This window comes from Leopardus geoffroyi, chromosome C2 (genome assembly GCF_018350155.1).
Source record: "Leopardus geoffroyi isolate Oge1 chromosome C2, O.geoffroyi_Oge1_pat1.0, whole genome shotgun sequence".
Classification (NCBI taxonomy): domain Eukaryota; kingdom Metazoa; phylum Chordata; class Mammalia; order Carnivora; family Felidae; genus Leopardus; species Leopardus geoffroyi.
In genome coordinates, this window is record NC_059333.1 from 146,996,143 (window position 1) to 147,014,389 (window position 18,247).

The following is an 18,247-nucleotide window of genomic DNA, read 5'->3' on the forward strand; positions in this document are numbered from 1 at the left end:
GGAATTCGACATGCCTTATTTGAAAACAAATTGAACTCTACTATTTTCAGACACTGCTTCCTTTCCAAGTAGATGATGGAAGGCTACTGGTATAAAAATCTGACTCAACCCAAGGCGGAGTGACCATATATCCAATTTCCCCAGGATAGTCCTGGGTAATGATGAACATTGTCATGGTAGAATTACTAAGAGCTCCTCCTCTGATTCCCAAAGTGTGTGGGAATAGGTTCTATGGTTTGGATAATAGATTCTATGATTGCCCTGTGTTGGCAAGAAAACTGGATTGGGTTTCCCTGTGAGAGCATCAGAAGCTGTATCTCCCCATAGGCAGTTCTCTAGAGGTTCTCAGTGAGCTGAGCAAGTCGGGGTCTACCCCTGGAATGACCAGTGCCCTGAGTCCCACACTCTCCCTTCTCTACCCTGGGCTCACTGGGCCAGCAGAGGCATGCAGGATGCCAGGTGCACCCAAGGAATTCACCCAAATGTGCCCAAGCTGGCATTCCCTGGAAATCCTAGTTAGAAATCTTTGAGCAGTTGTGATCTGTCCTCTACTGAAAGCCTTGACTCTTTTCCGTTTCTCATCTTCTGGGCCACTGGGGCAGCCTTGCCTGAAACCCCTTCTCCCTGACCGTATTGGGTGTGCCCCTATTGGGCCACTAAAGTTGGCAAGGTCTGATTCTTCCCTAGACCCCAACAAGTGATAGAACCAGGCACTGGGTGAAATTCCAACAGATGCCTGTTGAGGGTCTCAATGAACAAATTAATGTAGTCATCAGATTACTGCCCCTGGAGCAAGTTTTGACAGATGGGGAAGAAAGAACAACAACAACAAAAAAAAACTATCAGGCAGAGAATGTAATGACAGGAGGCTGTGAGGGAGCTCAGGAAAGAAGCAGCATATTAGGTGTCTGTAGAGTCAGGACACAAAAAATAAACTTATCTTTAAAGAAAACATTAGCTTCATCTTCGAATAATATGTTCAACATATTCTCCTTCAACCTCTAGATATCTTTTCAAAGAAAGTGCTCCTAAATTTAAAACAATATGTCCAATTATAAATGTACTACGGAATATCCCCAAAGCCTGGAAACATAGAGAAAACAATCTATTCATTATACCTTTTTCAGATAACTATTTTGGCCCATTGCTTTAAATTTACATGCATTTTATCCGTACCTACGTCTGGAGATTGAAGACAATGTAATGTACAAACTGTTTATCCTGTGTGCGATGGTTAATTTTATGTGTTAACTTGACTGACACGTGTGGTACCCGGACCTTTGGTCAAATATTCTTCTGGGTGTGTCTGTGAGGGTGTTTCTAAATAAGATTAACATTCAAATGAGTAGACTAAGTAAAGCAGACTCTCTAGCGTGAGTGGGCCACATCTAATCAGTGAAAGACCTAAATAGAACAAAAATGTTGCACAAGAAGGAACCCGGCCTGCCTGTCTGAGCTGTGACATCAATCTCCTCTTGGTTTTGAACTAGAACTTACACCGCTGACTCTCCTTGTTTTCAAGCCCTTATATTCCTAGTAGACCTGCACCACTGGCTGTCCTATGTCTTCAGCTTGGGATTTCTCAGCCTGCATAATCATGTGAGCCAATTTGTTAAAATAAATTTCTACTCCTACATATAGGAATATATATGTGCATATATATATATATATATACATATATATATATGTGTGTGTGTGTTATGTATGTGTGTGTATATATATATATATATTACATAATATATGATTACTATGGGGTGAGTTAAACTTTTATACCAGTGGCCTTCCATCACCTATTTGGAAAAGAGGCAGAATATTGCTGTATATGTATGAATATGTACATATATTCCTGCACATCTGCTAGGATGTGCAAGGTAGAATTCAGGTCCTTCAGGTCCAAGGTAGAATTCAGAGTTATTATGCTTCAGCCTCGTCCAGTGTATGTTCGGCCAATCACCGTATTACCTACCGACCCCCAAAATGTTTTAGTGATCAAATAAATGAGGGAGATGCTAGATAAAGGCAAAAAAATAAGTTTGGAATCAGAACCTTCAGATGATTGCATGCATTACATGCCTCAAAGAGAGTAGTTTTTCTCTTTGTTGATCATGTATTCCCCATTCTTCCACCCACCACCACATTTTTATTCTTGAAAGACTGGTATTCTAAGAAACACACCGGGGAAAGGCTGCACTCAATCTATTCAAAGTGGCCAGTTGTGATCATAAAGAAGCCAGTGGCAGGTAGGGCTCCAAAAGAGCTTTCCATGGATGGTAGCCTAGGACCTTCCTGACTCTTTGTATTCAAATCCCAAAGATCTTACACCTGTCTGTTGGCTCCACTTCTGTCATCATAAAAGAAAGCTTTGTCTTGTCCTATAAAATCTGCTTCATTTGGGACTGAAGATCAGTATAAGCATAATCGCTGTGATTCCTGGCTCTGATGCTTACTAGCTACATGACTTTAAGCAAGTTGCTAACCTCTCTGTGCCTCACTTCCCCATCTACAAAATTGGACATGGCAATAGTTATTGTAAGGATTAAAGGAGTTAACACACATAAAGCCTTAATAGAGAGTTGTGTTGTGTTGTCTAATAGGGTAACCACTAGCCACATGGGGCTATTTCTACTGAAATTAATTGAAATTAAGTAAAATTAAAATTCAATCCCTTGGTTGCACTGGTTGCATTTCAGGTGCTTGAGCGCTATGGGTGATTGGTGGCTACCATATTGGACAGTACAGAAGCACTATTTCCCTTGCCGCACAAAGTTCTAGAGCCTGAGCACTTAGCAAGCGATGAATGGGAGCTAGAGTTTATTTTCCAAGGCCAAGTTCAGGTGCACTGACCAGATCCTTAACCCCTCAGGCACATTTCCTCTAGGAGACAAATACAAATTGTAGTTTTCTCTTTGCCTTCTCTTCATCCTCCCTCCCTCCCTCCCTTCCTTCTTCTCTACCTCCCTTCCTCCCTCCCTCCCTTTCTTTTCCTCCCCCTGTTTCTTTTCCCTTTCTCCCTGCTTGTCTTTCCCTCAAATAGAAGGATCACCAGAGAATTTCCTGCCCCTTATATTTGATAACCTGAACCTTTGCTGCTGTGTTTTCCTAGTAAAACACCCTGGTTCTCCAAGTTCACCCTTCCAGAGTCACTGTTACATTTGAGCCTGAGGGTTAAGTTACCCTCCTCCCACCCTCTGGAGAGGCCCCAATTTTGTGAGTCAGAGAGCTGAGCCTGTCTTTCCACCAACTTCATCCTTCCTCTCTATCAAAGTGAAAGATCTTGACATAGATAAATGTGCACCTGCTAAATTATTTGTAGTAGCAAATGTCGCTGTAATGAGATCAACCAAGGTATTGCCATGGGCGGCCACTAGGCCTTGGAGAAACAGGCTAGAGGGAACTTTCTGTGGCTAACACTCATGGTAACAAGATGCGACCACTATTCCTTTCTAAAAGGATCATAATGGATATTGATTTTTAGTTTTGGAGTTTGGCTCATTAAAATACCACACAGAATTCTATGGGGGAATGGAGCTATATTGATTGGTTCATTTTGTTTTATGGGTTTGTTTCCTATGTAACATGTAATTGTATTTTATAGTTGCTATAATATGCAAGAATTAAAGACCTAATTTGGCTAAACAAGAATTGGCTTATAAATTATGAAACACACTCTCTCTCATCAAACTCCTAGATAATTAAACAAAATTTTAGCACATGCTATCTTGGTAGATTGTTTTGTACTGGCAAAGGAGACGGGAGAGTGCGGAAAAAATTCTTTTCTCTTCTGTCACTTTTTAACTTTCTTTTTTTTTTTTTATCATCAGCCACCAGTAATTAGGTTAGGGATTTCAGGCGAGGCTGTTAAATTTTTTTGCTAAGGCCTATTAGACTGTCTTTTCTTTCACATTGTTTCACTTCTACAATCTCAAAATGAGTTGCCATCGGCGATGTGGTGGAAAGAGCCCAGGTTATGGAAGTATTCAGACTGAAATGCAAGGCCCTGCCTCTTACCTTCTGTTTGAACCAGGGCAAGCTGTTAAATGGGATGTTTTGAGATTTTTAGAAAGCTGTTTTTCCCCACATAGGTACGTTAAAAACCACTCATTTTGCCCTCCCTCCCCATTTCATCCACTAGATGGTACTTTCAGGCACTTAGATTTTGCACATGACCATGTAACGTGCTTTGGTGGATGGGAAATTGGCAGATATGGTACCAGCAACGGCTTGAAAAATACTTGAAATATTTCATCACAAAGCACTCAACTGGCGAGTTGAGTGCTACCCTTGATACGCGCAACAATATAGATCAATCTCAAAAACATGATGCTGAGCGAAAGAAGCCAGACACAAGAGTATATACCGTATTGATTCATTTTGCCCCTGTTTTTTAAACTGTACCTAGATGATTCATATACTCTTATAGTATGATGTATTTCCCAATTTGAACAATTCTGGAGGTTCACTCTTGCAGTATTTCTGGAAGATAATAACTTCCACCTAAAAAATTCTCCTATCTATAGAGATCATTAACATTTGCTGAAAACCCACGATGCCACACCTACTTTATATATATCATCGTCTTAATACTAAAAGTCACACCGAATTGGTTACCATTGTTCTAAATTAAAGATTAGAAACTTGAGACTCCAAGAGGTGACAGAACTTTGCCCAAGACCTAGACATGCACCCAGATCTATTTGATTCCAGGGTCCCTGTTGTTTTGACGTCATCAGATTGTGGCTAATTCTGTTCTTTTCTTTTAAGAGGCATTTCTAAAAGGAAACGAGATTATTTGACATTGTGTGCAGAGTATTTTCAGGAAAAGCAATTAAAGCTCTTATCTCTCAGGAGTCTCGAGGTTGCCGAATGGTTGTTGCCTCCCCAGAGGGCACCTTAGAATCTACCTTACCATCACTCTGCCTTCCTTTGTCTTTCTTTCTTCTGGAGAATTAGACGACCTGATGTTTTGAGAAGTCCCATCCTAGCAATAAAGTTCATCAATGATACAGAAAGGCTTGTCTTTCCTGGTGGGACACTGAGAAAACAACTGATCACTGAGGAAGAGGAGATAGAAATTTACAAAACTTGCAAGTGAAGGTTCCATCTGCTGGATGCATTAGATGAATTATAGGATATTCCTAATGAGTTACATTAGAATTTGACTCTTGCCAAAGAAACTAAGTAGAACCTTGGTGATTTATTTAAGACACTGTTTAAATTCACTTGATCAATGGTTGAGGCTCCAGAGGTGATATGACCTAGCCGGAATCGCTCCTCTTGCTGGAGTGAGAAATGAACAAAAGGAAAGAGAGGGAACTAAAGTTCCATTCTGATCCCAAAAGAATATCTCACTCTGATTCTTTTAGAAATCTCCTTAGGTTGGATAAATGGCAGAATACAGAAGCTGCCTTCATCCCAGCCAGTTTTCTTATAAAAAGCATCAAAATGAAGCCTTTAGAAGGGAGATAAGTACTGAAGCAGAACAGCTGCAAACAATTACTCCTTAAAAACAAAACTGAAAAGGGCTAATTAATTTACAAAGTGCAGAGTGTGCCAAGAGTGCAATAAAAATCCATCCCACTTAGCGTCCACTCGTGTTTCGGCAAAACAGAGCATTTGCAAAGTGCTGGAAATTGAATTATAAGGCAAAACTGTGCTGCATAATCCTCAGACACTCAAACACATATGTAGGGACAATTGAACTGAAATCATTCTTAACGTAACAAATTCCTCAATATCTGATGGGTAAACTCCCACATAGCCCCTAATACTAGGCTGATGTCTGGAAAATTCTTAGTAGTTGGGCTGTAGCTAGCAGTCGGTGTCTCAGACCAGGGCGGTTGTGGTAGATACCGTGAGAAAGTCAGATTCTAGATCTATTTTGAAGATAGAATCCTCCAAATCTTCTGATAAATTCATGTAGTTTACTGGAAAGAGAGAGGCATATCGGATGACTCTGAAGATTTTTGACTTTGAAGAAATGGGAGATGGAATCACCATAAAGTGAGATGAACAAACCAATGGAGGGGGGGGGCACCTGGGGAGCTCAGTGGGTTGAGCATCTGACTCTTGATTTTGACTCAGGTCATGATCTCATGGACGTGAGATCAAGCCCTGCATCAGGCTCTGTGCTAATAGCACGGAGCCTGCTTGGGATTCTCTCCCCACCCCCCAACCCCTGCCTGCCCCTCCCCCGCTCACACTCACCCACGCTCCCTGTTTCAAAATAAATAAATAAAACTTAAAAAAAAAAAAAAAGAAAGAACGAAAGAAAGAAACCTATGGGTGGAGCAAATCTGCAAGGGAGAGGGAAGCTCAGTTTGGACACACTGAGTTCGAAATACTCACTAGACCTTTAGGTATAGAATAGACAGTAAGAAGAAACGAGGGAAAGACTGAAAATTTCTTATGTGCCTATTTGAAGGACTTTTTTGCATTACCCCATTTAATTCTATGGAGGCCTGTGTTAGATATCTTACCTCTGTTTTCTTTTATATCGTTCAATTGATAAATATTGAATATCAAAGGATGTGAATAACTTTGTCAAGGTCACGCGGCTGCTAGAGGGAGAGGCTGAAATTCAAATCCAGGCTGTCTGAGGCCACACCGAAGTTGGTGCCTTTTTTGCTAAGCCATGCTGCCCCAGGCAAATGCTCTCTGCATCTTTTCCCAATTTGGAGCAGTGAATATTTTACTTACGTTCATTAATTAGAATACAAGGCGCGTGTTCTAAAGACTCCAACTAACAGTAGTTTCAACAAAACCATTGAAGCTCTGTCTCTTTTTGTGAAGCAGATTGGAGGTAGGCAGCGTAGGGCTATTGCAGCAGCCCGGCTATAGAGCACCACTGTGGGACCTCGGTTCCTTCCATCTTGCTCTGCCATTCCCACGTTTCCCTTTTCCGAATGGATCAAAATAGCTGACTTCCAAGGCCATAATCCGAGCAACAGGATGGAGGAAGAGAGAAAGATAAGCCTAATGTGCAAATCGTATACATTATTTCTATTCTCGTCCCATTAGCCAAAACTTAGTCATGTGGCCATTTCTAGCTGCAAGGAGGACTGGGAAACATTATCCTTATTTTAGGCAACCAAACGCCAAGCTAAGAAACCAGAGCTTCTAGTACTTAGAGAGAAAGAGAGAGAATAGAGATCAAGGGATACCAAGCATTGTCTGCTCCACAGATTGGGCTAAACCTCTTCTTAATGCTTATGAAACGAGTTCATTTTATATGGATTTGAATTTAAAAAATATTATGAAAATCTTAATGCACTTGGAATTTTTAAAAGGGCTAATTTCTTCATATAAAACGCAAGGAAATGTGATGTTTCAAAGGATGGTGTGAGATAATAGAAAATATATACATTGATCTCTGGCCCTGGTTCCTGGCACAGAGCTCCTAATACCATTGTAAATTTCCTAAGCGGTAAGAGCATTAGTAGCCTCTTTTGTACTAATATTTACTCTTTGACCCCAATTCCTGACATAGAGTTCCTAAATCCGTTGTAAGTTCCTAGGTGAAAGCAGGGTCTGTTGTTCTAAGGAGGTTAACTCTCGGCAGACTCCCGGATGGAGTCTGGTCACCAGAAAGAATAGGCCATGAGGAGCCTTGGCTGGCGCAACTCCACAGGGACAAGAACTCCTGTGTTCAGGATCCTTCTAGACCTGATCACCCCATGTATCTCTCCATGTGGTTGTTCCTTTGTACCCTTTATCATTTTCTTCATTATATAACAAACCAGCAAATGTAAGTATGGGTTTCCCTGGATTTTGTGACCTGTTCGAGCAAACGATAGAACCTGAGGAGAGAGTTGCAGGAACGTCCAGTATGCAGCCAGTGGGTCAGAAGCAGAGGTGACAAAGTGGGACATACAACTGACAGTTAGGGTGGGGGAGGACGGTCTTGTGGGGCTGAGCCCTTAACCCGTGGGGCCTGCACTAACTCTAGCGAGTGTCATAATGGAATTGACTTGTGGGACACCGGCTGGTGTCGCTTGTTGTGGGGGAAACCCACCCAGCTGGGGTCAGAAGTGCTCAGAGTGCAGCGGTGGTGTGCAAGGAGAGCTTCTTCTGCACAGATGGGGACAGGAGTTATAATTTACACTATTGGCACACAGAGCCACCACTGTAGCTCGTAAACCAAAATACTTGTCACTCTTGGCCAGGATGACTTGAATGACATAAATTTTGAATTATCAGATGCTTTCGGTGATGCATCCGTAAAGTGTGGCCATGCAATAATTCTCATTTGCCTTTCCATGATCTAATATCAAGACAGGTCTTTTACAGAAAAGCGACTCTTGTCAAAATAGCTGTTACTTCTCACATCAAACTGCCAATTTTAGGAAGCTGGGGTCAAAGCAAACAAGACTCCTCCTCTACTTCTCTCCACTTCTGTTATTAAGTAGAATAACAGTGAGAGTAGTGACCGTGAGCAATGAGAGAAAAGATATGAAAATGTAAACCCCAACTTTACATTTCTCGCTTCGATTTCCAGCCCAAACTGAGCTCCAAATTCATACAAGGCCTCCACTTGGAAGCCTAATAGATACTGCAAGCTCAAGATGTCCAAAACTGAATCCTTAAAATATTTGCATCATGCACACCCCCTCTCTGTTGACAGCGACTCCATTCTCCCAACTACCCAATCCTTCCACAGGACAATTGGGAACTTTTCTCATTTTCTCATGCCCACAGCCAACCGGCCAGAAAACCCTTTGGGTTCCACCTTTAAGATATAGTCATAATCTGACGACTTCTCACTGTGTCCACCATTACTGTCGCAGCATGAACCGCCATCTTATTTCTCCTGGGCTGTTACAATATCCACTCCCTCCACCTGTGGCCCCTGTAGTCTATGTCCAGCAAAACAGCCAGGTGACACTTTTAAAAACATTACTCAAATCATCTTCCTCTGCCCAAAAGCCTCCAGCGGCTTCCCATTTGTCTGACAGTAAAGGCCAAAATCTTCACGATGGCTTCCAAGGCTTTGAGGACCTCACCTCCTACCGTGCTCTCCCTTGTCACTTGCCTGAGCCACGCAGGGTCTGCCTGCTGTTCCTGGAACAGACAAGGCTTTTCTGCCTGAGGGGCTCTGTGCCACTCGGTCCCCTGCCTAAAATGCCCTTTCCTCCTTATCCCCTTGGCATACCCCTTCACCTGCTTTAAGGTTTTGTTCAAATCTCACCTCCTCAATGAGGCTGACCTTCCCCTATTTCATACCGCAACCACTCCCTGACCTTGACACTCTAGATTCTCTTTTCTTCCATTCTACCATTTTTTTTTTTTCTTTCTTTCTTTCTTTCTTTCTTTCTTTCTTTCTTTCTTTCTTTCTCCTTTGCACAGTGTTCACAGTTGCACATAGTTGTACAGTGAGTACCTTTACTCATCTGCCTTGTTTATTCTTTCTCCCTACCTAGAACACCAGCTCCGTGTGGACAAAAGGATCTGTATCTGCCTTGTTCGTGGCTGTATGCCAAGCCTAGAACAGTGAGAGACGCACAGAAGACCCTCAACACATATTTGTTGGCCAAAGAATTTTAAGTAATGGTAGCTCATCAAACCAACCAGAAACATTTCGCCCTGAAGACCCTCTTGGTTTTCAGAGCAGGAGCATGAAACATAGTGCCAAGAATTTCTGCTGAGTTCCAACCACGGACTTGACCTTATATCCTTAGTTCTGCTGACTCTCCCACCTACTAAGCTCTCCTTCTCCTTAAGTTCCAAGCAGCATAATTCCTTTGATATTTTGTGGGATTTCAGTTTAAATTTCTGTTGGTGGCACATTCTTCCTTGAACCAGAGGTACCTTTATACTTGTCACCTGCCCCTATTTCAGAGTTTTCAAATTCTGGGTCGCACGCCATTAGTGGGTCATGAAATCGTTACTGTTTCATCATCATAATTATTAAAATGTGGAAGAGAAATAGATTAGAAATAGAATAAAATAGAAATAAAATAGAAATAGAATAAGATAGAAAATGCCAAATTAATTCTATAAAAGAGGCAAATATTTATTTTGTGCTACTTTTGTTTCATATGTATATCCACGTATTGGCTTGTGATATAAATAGTATTTCTAACACTGGATTTCTGTCAAAAAGTTGGGAAAACACTCTCTTATTTGACTCTAAGGCCCATGAGGGCAAAGAACAGTCTCCTTCATTTTTCTCTTCATCATAGGGCCATCATAGTGCCTTATAAAGAGGCTAAGAATATGATTTGAATTGAATTGATCCTCTGGACTTCAGAAATTTTGTTTTTGTTAAAAAATGTTTACGTACTAATATGTGGCCGACATAAACACCCATTTAAATGAAGCTACCACCCCGAAAGTGATGATGTGGAAGCAATTCCAGATACCAGCCTTTTATTGGAAGTCCTTGAGTCCTCACCACCATTGTTGTTCCTTGCGTGGTGGTGAACCAATCATGGTGTGCAAGCATTTTTGTAACTAATCTACAAAGAGATCATTGAGAGGAAACATTTAGACATCTTCATACAATTAGATACAGTAATTACGTGTCTGCCAAATCTAAAAATAAACAATGGAGATTTTATTTTTAAATTTTCGTTTCATTTTTCTGGGAATTCATTTTTATTGTGTTTACAAAAATATGGGTTCATGGCGGTTGGGAAAGTAACAACAACAACAACAACAACAACAAAAACCTGACGCTTCACAAAGAGAATGAGAAGTACCGTTCGAAAATATAAGTGGAAGATGTTTATTTTCAAATTATCAAAAGCACGTATTTCTTGCCAACGTTCTGTGATGTTACTGACAGTAAGTGTCTCATGTAGCCTGGCCCTTGTTGAAGTCACAATATGTATTTGCTATCACTTGGTAGGTTATAGTCATGTATTTTTTCTGGAATGTCCATGTCTCTTGTCTGTTCACCCACAAATCTGTGTGATCACGGCCTCTGTACTAGTAAAAACTTTTGAGAATCTGTTTCCATATATGTATTTATTGAGATAAACCACATACATATTTACTGGGCTTAAAACATGCTACCGGTTAAACATTTTTCTCCTATCCCCTTAGGGTGCATATTCAGAGATCCCTACTCTATACCTGTGGCAGCAAACCTTTTCTGGAACGGTCCAGACAGTAAATATTTTCCACATTCAGTCCGTGTTGCAACTACTCAGCTCTGCCTTTGTACTATGAAAGCAGGCATAGACAATATGGTACCAGATGGGTATGGCTGTGTTTCAAAAATCTTTAAAAAAAAAAAGGTAGCAACTCAGACTTGAGTCGAGGGCCATAGTTTGCTGATCTTTGTTCTGGACTCTGGAGAAAACTGCAAATCCAGATCCACTCTCCCAGGAAGTACAGGTTGCTCTATACTGAGCAGCAGGAGAAATAGAATCCCAGTTTTTGTTTTAATTTGCTTTAGACCCAAACAAAATCATTTTATACATAAGGAAGCTAAGGCCCCGAGAGATGACATTCCCTATGACCCCCATAAGGAAATTTCGCTCTGTACCACTGAAGGTTTTGCCCGCTAGCCATGTCACCTTGCACTTGCCATAGAACTACGACATTTAATGGTAACCATATTAAATTGTTTTATTGATAAAGAACGTCCTGTCTCAGCAAATTGTGGCTTCCTAACGGTGGTATTTTCCTCAGATTTTGCCTCATTTCATTAGAAAATATTACATTCATGGCTCAGAAAGCCTAGCTGAATTACTTCTAACTAGTTGTATGGTTGAAAGAACTCAAAAAGAGAGGTAAAAAGAACACCAGCCATTTGCTCTCAGGAACGGCTCAGAAACTGGCAAGAATTCAGGCTACAAAGAGAAGAAATTCTCAGGAGCTTCATTTCAGTAACTGTACCTGGTATTAATGATCCGCCTAGGTGTTGTTTAAACATGCACGGTCAATACATTATGCAAACAACACCCTGGCCAACGACAGAGGGCTTTCACGCACGCTGCATTTAAGATGCAAAGTCACGGTTAATTCATGGCCAAGGATAGAACTAATGTGAGCGGTAAATAAAGTCAGGCCCTAAGGGTCAGCAGATCAAGGATGATGTCGCTACACTGGCAGCAAGGACATAAGCTTGCACCTCTTTATGCATTCGGCTTCTGAACCCAGGCCAAGACTTAGCACAGTGTGGACAACGTTTGTGGCATGAATGAATGAATGCCAGGGCCACTAAAAAGGATTACAGAGAGTTCTTAAAGTTGTCCTCATTGTTTTCACTTTTACATTTCTTCTTCTATTTCATTAAGGTGATTAAAGAGGAGGGTGAGAAGGAATCTCACGGGAGCAATCTAAATAATAATCTGTGTCATGGAAAAGGAATTGAAGTCCAGAGACACAAAACTACTTGGCCAAGACTACATCACTTTGTAAAGACTTCACAGATAAATAAAATTTAGAGAGGCTTTCTCACAGTTTTGTAGTATCTTTTCAAAAGCCACACTCATTATCCTAAGCATATATCCAGACTATGGAAGATTTCTGAATTTACTCTATCTTTAAAACCAAGACTAGGAAGCTTTGCTTTGTAACTCTATATATCAAACTCCAAGGATATGGGAAATACAATTCATGTGTGACCCATCTCCAAAGAGCTCATAGACTTTCCTGCTGGGGTACCCCATTCTCACCCTTCTCTGACCCTAAAAAATTCCCCAATGAGAACTGATTTCGAGTGGGTGGGAAGAGGAAAGACTCACTTGCTCCAATTTTCAATCTGTCTAATGAAGGATAGTTTCTTGAAATTCCTTTTAACCAAAGACCACAACTTTTATTCCATAAAAATACTTAAAATGCAAACAACTCTGGAAGAGAAAAAACCAAAACTGTTGACGTAGAGTCACTCTAAGGGGTAAATAGCTTATCAGATCTTTTCCAAAGAGTAGGTTCTCACAGCTACAGACTCCATGGAGAGAAAAGGGCATGGGGTGGGGGGGGAAGCAAAACAAATGTTGACTAATTTACATTTTTTTTTTTTTTTGCTGGAGGCTGCCCTGTCTCTGAATTTAGTGGAGTCTCTACCAGCTCAATTTCCAGGGATTTGTTCTGAACACTTGCAACTCCAGCACCAGTGCCATTTCTGGGACTCACTACCTGAGTTTTCCTCTCTCCTCTACCAGCTTGCTTCATGCTCCCAGAAGTCACTCCCGCAAATGCAATTCTGGCTCTTTCACCATCTGTCTCAATGAAGGGGTATCCTTTCTGGATGGGATAAGAATATTTAACAAAAATCTTTTCAGGTAACTGTAACCCAACTGACTACGAAAGGAGTCAGGCTTTCACTGAAACTGGTGGTTTTAATGGTCACCGGTGGGTTGCACTGGCAGTTGGCTCTAAAATGGGTACCTTCAGCAGGAGGCTTATCAGAGAGTATTCTCAGAACCATCAGCCCCGAGAGGTCAAGGGGAGCAGGGTTGGGCGGAGAAAGAAGCTGAGCTATGATGGAGTTATAGCAAAGGTCTCAGTCGATCTGAATCAATCTCCAGAACGAAGCCGGACCTTCAGAATTGCCCTGAATTCAGGCAGGAGATCCACTTCACTCATAACCCAGCCTTGACCAGTCATTGAATGAAGCCTGTGCCTGAGAAGGATGTACTGTGTTGGGGAGATCTTGGGCAAGGCAGTGCTCTTCAGTTGAGGGAAAGTCCCAAAGAGACATATCAACTGAGGGCCATCAGCAATCGGCATTCCCAGCAGCTGAGGAAGTAAGTGCTTCCGTTCTGGAGGGGGATCTTTGTGCGGAGCCATGGCATCCGCTACAATAAGTCGCCGTCCCTTTAAGTACATGCTTTGAACCAAGGCTCAGCAAAATGGAAAACCGTCGTTTTTTTTTTAGAAATTTTACCAAGATTCATTCTTTTCGGCAAGTTATGTCACTCACAGTAGTGTCGTCCATGGTGTTTGAGTTACCAGTTCAACGCACCGGGCTCAATCTGCATTTGGAATTGTCGTGTTGATAACAACTCAACGCAAGCATCTGCCTGCTTCACTGTAAGTGTGATCAGACCCACAAATTAAAATGTTTGAAATGCAGATTATCATAAATTACTTTTCTGTTCTTCCTCCTTTATATTTCAGTTAAAAATATGTGCATGAGTAATAATATTCATATAAATTTTGTTTCAGGACAGCAAAGGAAGCATTATATTTGATATGAAAGGAGAGAATTAGATTTGAAAAAGCAATTTAGGATGAGAACTTGCCCTAGAGTAATTTTCAGCCCTGGCTACCCATTAAAATCATCTATGAAGCTGCAAAACATCCTGATGTCCAGGCCATACCCCAGAGCAATTAAATCAGAACCTCTAGAGGCAAAACCCAGGCGTATCATTATTTTTGAAACTCCCCAAAGAATTGCAATGTACAGATAAGGTTAAAAACTCTGTGCCCTAGCACAGTGGTTCTCAAGCTTGAGGTGTTTCACAATCACCTAGAGAGCTCGTTAAACTACAAATTGCTGGACTCCACCTCCAGAGTTTCTGATCCAATAGCTCTGGGATGGGGTTGATAATTTGCATTTCTAATCAGTCCCTGGGTGATGCGAAAGCTGCTAGTTCCAGGACCACACTTTGAGAAACAGGGTTCTGCAGGCTTGGTCTGTCTGACCAGAGTTCCCACCACATTTCGGAACTCCCCTCCACTTCCTCCCTGGTCCCCCGCCCTTCCCCCCTCCACTAAACATGTTACAAAATCTTTAAAAATTTCCCTTTATCAGCATTTGGGAAGACGCTTTCTCACCCTCTACACAGTTATTTCCTAATCCTACATATCTCCATTTCCATGAGCAGCATCCACTAGCCGTAAGGTAGGATGACCTCCAACTTTTTCCATTAGTTTTTCATCTCCTTTTGTCTTGGATTTCTCTATGATTATAGGTGTGATTCTCCAGATTACCAGACTAGGACTAGAAACATTCCTTTGAAACAGCAAGCTAATTGCTTCTATTGCACACTTCAGTCGCAACATCTACACTGTTGGAAAGCCCATGCACTCACCTGTGTCTTTTCACATTTGCTATTTTTTATCCCGAGTTGGGCCAGTTGCAGCGGTCCTTCTCTACTGCACAGCATTTTGCTTCCAGGACCTAGAAATGCATCACATTTGTCATGACTCACATCAAGCAACGTCAGTAAATGACACAAAGGCGGGCAGCAGGGATTTGGGTATAATCTTTTCTAAGTGCCCCTTAAAATCAGAATATTTCACAGATGGATTTAAAATAAGATTTATTTAATTCCTGCCACCTTGCAATTCTTTCAATAGGAGAGTTTCTAAAACTTGCATTAAGACTTGTGAAAGAAACAAAGAAAGAAAGAGAGAAAGAAAGAAAGAAAGAAAGAAAGAAAGAAAGAAAGAACCCAAAATGGAGTTGTGCTAAGACCCAAGTCAGCAAACCAAGACTTAATACCTAACCTAACTGTAGTTTCAGCCTCTCCCAGGAATGTTACCTTCCACCAGTGTATCTGGAATTACCTGGTCAGCATTAGTGAGGTAATCTGCCTGAGAGACCCCCAGCCCCAGCTTCCTCCAAAGGAAGGTGAGCTTGCCACAAAGGACCCATTCTTTGTCTCAGCCCTTTCTGCCTATAAAAGTCTTCCATTTTGTATGCATTTTTGGAGCCCCTTTCTATCTGCTAGGTGGGATGCTGCCCAATTCATGAATTGTTGAATAAAACTAAGAAGATCTTTACATTTTATTCAGTTCAATTTTATTTTTTAACCAATTCATACCCTCCACTCCAAACACTAAATCTGAAAAAGCAGTTTGGAGGTTCAGATAACAACTAACTTTCTTCCTTAAGAAAGCCTGAAGAAAAAGGAAACCAAAAAAGCCCTCATTTTCTCTAGTAAAAGAAAAATATTCACACAATTTTTCAGTTTGGCTAAGATTAATAACTCATAATCTGAAGATATTGGCTTCTGTTGAAGTGAATATCAAGATTTATTGACCTGCGGAGTAAATATTAACAGAGGTGAAACTGAGGTTAATAACAAACCTCAAGGGATAATACATCTTTATATTTGCTGAAGTAAAAAGTCAGCCCATATATTGCTCATACATACATTCAAAAACCTCTTTAACCAAAAAGCTCTGGAAATCTCTTTGCTGTGACAGGTTGCTTAAATATATGACCAAATTTCCATTTGTATTAACATTCTCTGGGTGTGGAGGCAGCCAGAAAAGCAAAACATTAATCACTTCCTCTGAGGATCATCAGTAACCAATCAAAGGGCAGCCACTTATTTACATATTAGATCTGATTGGAAGAAACTGATCCTAACTAGCATCTCATTCTCTTCAATCTTGCTAATGCAGGCAGTATGTGGATCTAACCGGCACTAATATTTGGTCACCTGATAAGCCCATCTTTCCCCTTGCATACAAAATAAAAATAATCCAAACTCCTCCTTTCATACAAACCCAAATAAGTATGCTTATTGTCAACAACAAATTTTGTTGACAAAATAAACTGTTTGTTAAAGAGGCATTTTTTAACTTTATTTATTTTGAGAGAGAGAGAGAAAAAATGCATGTGCAGGGAAGGAGCAGAGAGAGAGGCAGAGAAAGAGGGAAGAGAGAGAATCCCAAGCAGGTTCTGCACCACTGGGGCTTGAACCCACAAACCGGGAGATCATTACCTGAGCTGAAATCAAGAGTCTGACGCTTAACCAACTGAGCCACCCAAGCACCCCTGGTAAAAAGGTGTTTTTTTAATATAGGAAATATAATCTTACCTGCATAAAGAGATATTTCTGGGCTATGGTGTTAGAGGGCCAGTGTTGAATTCTGGCTTTATGACTTATTTGCTCTGTGACATTAGGCAAGTGACTCAATGAAATGAAATGAAATGAAATGAAATGAAATGAAATGAAATGAAATGAAATGAAATGAAATGAAAGATAAAAATAAATGAGGTAAGGACTTCCAGGGAACATGGTGCTATAGAAGGACCCTTGGCTCACTCCTCCCATGGATTCAAATAGATAACATTCTCATCAGTGTAAATAACCCAGAAAATGACCCAGAGACTCGCAGAATAAACCCCACAACTAAGTGTAGAGAAGTGGCCGCACTGAAGACAGCAGGAGGGGCAGAGATACTGTCAGGAACTAAAGGGAATCAGAGGACTGCCCACAGAAGGGAGGGTGCTGCAGGCATGGGGAGGGGAAAGAAACAGACTTCCACACTGGGGAGCCTGCACAGGGAAGATGAATCTCTATAACATTTGGCTTTGAAAACCAGAGGGGCTGAACTTCATGAGTCCTTACAACCAGCAGGGCTTAAAATCTGGAATTTAAAAAATTCAGCAGGCTCAGTTCTGGGAGAGCTGGGAGGGGGAGAAAAAAACCCAAGTCTCTGCCCTTAAAGAGACAGCACAACAAATAGCCCATGAAGATACAGCACAGAAGCAGCAGTTTGAAAGGTGCCTGGGGCACATGAGAGGCAGTGTTACTTACTAATCTCAGTGTCCTAGAAGGACAGAAATCATGGGGAACTCCTCCAGGAACAAAGGAACTGGAAGGCACCATTTCCCTCCCCACCCCCCAGCATAAACACCCTGCCACCTGCAGGACTCACTAAGTTGTTAGCACTGCTGTGCCCACCCCTCACCTCCACCGTGCTTCTGCCAATCCACCCCTTTGGACATCCGTCCAGGTGATGCAGGGCCCTTCTTGCAGAGGAATGAATGCACCCAAAGCTTGCTAGGCCCCCCCCCCCCCCCACTGCATAACACCCTCTGCTGTGCTTCCCCAGACCCATCCAAATGGTGCCTCAGTCCAGGCACTGCAGGAGCCCTCCGGCAAAGGAACCAGGAATGGCAGTTCAAAACACAGCATCCCCCTGCCACTGTGCTTCTTGGGATCTGCCCCCTCCAATAGGCTCTTGGCCAGAGTTTATACAGGGTGGTGATGCAGGCCCGGCAGTGTGCAAACAGCCCCCACAGTGGACAGTACCACTCCAAAGTGACTCCTTCCCTGGAGAGAGGAAAAGTTCACCACCACCACACACACCAGTCAGAAGGAAGAACCAGCAGTGGCCTGGGTGCAGAAAACTGGTCTGATTGTAGGCCCTGCCCACCAAGGAAAGCTACTCAGGAGACAACACAGGGAAAGTACCCGCAGTTCCATGCTACCACATTTCAGTCAAACGCCTGGTCTGAATCAACTCAAGCCAAAAGTGTCCATTAACGGGCCCACTGACAACACAAGAAGCAAACGCTGCTCACCACAGGCAAAGAGAGCCAATGCAGATA